The following is a 2,500-nucleotide window of genomic DNA, read 5'->3' on the forward strand; positions in this document are numbered from 1 at the left end:
ACTGGCAGGATCAACCAGGGAGCTGCGTCAACGAGAGCTGAGCAGCCGGCCGCCCGGGAGTGTGTCCCGAGGGCCCGCGCGAACACGCAAGCGTCCGCTCAATTATTCTGCAAACAGGAGGAGGCTGAGCTCCCCTGCACGATACACCTCGAAACCCTCTCAGGTCCCGGCGGCGCGCAGCGCCGTCCTAAGTACTTGGTCGGGTTCGAGAGAGGCGCAATCGCCCGGAGATGGGCGAGTAGACGCTTTCAGTGCGAACACCCGTGCTCCCAACTGAGCTTGCCGCTGCCGACAGAGGCCCGGGAGCGTGCTGTCGTGGCATTGCCGGCGGGAAACAACACGCGCCACCTACGGTGACCGGCAGCTCCAACGCCAGCGCCACAGAAGGGCAAAGCCCCACTTGGGTGCAGAAGCGAACTCTCCCAGCACAGCGCACGCGCCAACACGTCCGCAGAGCTGCGATACAAACCACCTGCGAGAACCGCTGGGGGCGACCGAGCAGCAGACGGCGTCGCGACGCCGAGTGCCGGGCGGCGGCGCATCCTCAACGCACACAGTCCGCAATCGGACCAGCACACTGCAGATGTCCACCGCGCTTCGCACCGGGCTCGGCAGAACCCACTTTGGCCGCCTGGCGCCGCGCGCAGGGTGCGCCGGCGCATAGCTGGGACGCCAGCCGGGCCCGTCGGCCGGCGCTCCTGCCACTGGGCGCCCCCCACCAGCCGGCTGTAGTGCGTGCGCTCACGCAGCGCGCGGCCAGCACGCCGGGCGGCCCCCCCTCACCGGCCGGGGACTGTCCCGCCAAGCCACAGCCTCGTATCGCTTCATACCCACATGGCCAACTCAGGTTCGGGGGCATGGCGGGTACCGCCGAAACAACCGGTTCATAGATGTACCGATCGTCGCTATCACCGATGCACCTGCAGCGCGAACAACCGCTCAACAACTGATTTCCAGTTCATTTGCGGATCTTTGGCAGCAAACGTATACGTCAATCTACATTTGCGAAATCTACGATTCTGGCATGCCTGCATGTTATGTGTCACGACACGCTACATCAGCCCACATACACACTGCGGCATGTACACGAGAGAACACGTGGAAGATGGTCCGCGCACGTGTGCAATGTCCCTTGCGCGGTCGACTGTCAACCGGCCTCTGTAGCATGTCGCAGATGTGGAACGCGGTCCACCGTGCTATCATGTTGTGTGGGGCAATACGATTAAATAGGAAAACCCTCGTCGCTACATCAACAGACGGCTCACGCTGATTCCCGGCAGAGGGAGGAGGGGGGGGGGGGGGGCCAACATGCAATACTTTCGTCCGTACCTACCTACCACATGTCTGTACGGCGTACAACAGTGCAATCTCGCTGTAATGGGGAGACGAGACAAGTAGCATCGTGCACAACATATGGCCCTTATGATTCGCCATTGTAGGGCGCAGCCGGTGTACGGTCAAGCATGTGCCACATTATGTCACTCAGTACGTAACGACGGATGATCAGTGTGGGTTACGCGTACATCAGCGGACAGTCCACACAGGCCGTACCACAACGTACACTGACTGCATCGACAACCGAATGCAACTGAACAGCTGCAAGGCTCATTTCACAAACAAACGCCTGACCGACCAGCTTGGAAGGGCAGGAGGGGAGGGCGATATTCGTTCTGTAGCGGTACACCCTTCCAGTGGTTAGCGGGACTGTGTAGAAAGTACGCAACACTCGAAAGACCTTTATGTGAGGGTACGCACCATGGCATCAAGAAATACACATGACACCAGAGGATCCAAGCAGTGAACTATGTTCAGAGGGTTGCTGTTAGGCAAAGCTACATTCCTGTGACGTTACATGTGACAGTTAAGGTGCAGTGTAAGTTAGGTTAAGGTGCAGCGTAAGTTAGGTTAAGGTGCAGCGTAAGTTAGGTTAAGGTGCAGCGTAAGTTAGGTTAAGGTGCAGCGTAACTTGGGTTAAGGTGCAGCGTAACTTGGGTTAAGGTGCAGCGTAACTTGGGTTAAGGTGCAGCGTAACTTGGGTTAAGGTGCAGCGTAACTTGGGTTAAGGTGCAGCGTAACTTGGGTTAAGGTGCAGCGTAACTTGGGTTAAGGTGCAGCGTAACTTGGGTTAAGGTGCAGCGTAACTTGGGTTAAGGTGCAGCGTAACTTGGGTTAAGGTGCAGCGTAACTTGGGTTAAGGTGCAGCGTAACTTGGGTTAAGGTGCAGCGTAACTTGGGTTAAGGTGCAGCGTAACTTGGGTTAAGGTGCAGCGTAACTTGGGTTAAGGTGCAGCGTAACTTGGGTTAAGGTGCAGCGTAACTTGGGTTAAGGTGCAGCGTAACTTGGGTTAAGGTGCAGCGTAACTTGGGTTAAGGTGCAGCGTAACTTGGGTTAAGGTGCAGCGTAACTTGGGTTAAGGTGCAGCGTAACTTGGGTTAAGGTGCAGCGTAACTTGGGTTAAGGTGCAGCGTAACTTGGGTTAAGGTGCAGCGTAACTTGGGT

At 57.3% G+C, this 2,500-nt stretch overlaps 1 non-coding gene across 1 annotated transcript in view; it reads right to left on the reverse strand.

Annotated features, from left to right (window-relative positions):
- Nucleotides 1–21, reverse strand: part of LOC126328301 (small subunit ribosomal RNA) — a 1,893-nt gene extending 1,872 nt beyond the window's left edge. Inside the window, exon 1 of the ribosomal RNA XR_007561821.1 lies at nt 1–21. This exon is cut by the window's left edge and continues 1,872 nt beyond it. This is a non-coding gene — a ribosomal RNA (small subunit ribosomal RNA).
- Between the last annotated feature and the right edge of the window lie 2,479 nt (nt 22–2,500).

This window comes from Schistocerca gregaria, unplaced genomic scaffold (assembly GCF_023897955.1).
Source record: "Schistocerca gregaria isolate iqSchGreg1 unplaced genomic scaffold, iqSchGreg1.2 ptg001111l, whole genome shotgun sequence".
In the NCBI taxonomy this organism is placed as follows: Eukaryota; Metazoa; Arthropoda; class Insecta; order Orthoptera; family Acrididae; genus Schistocerca; species Schistocerca gregaria.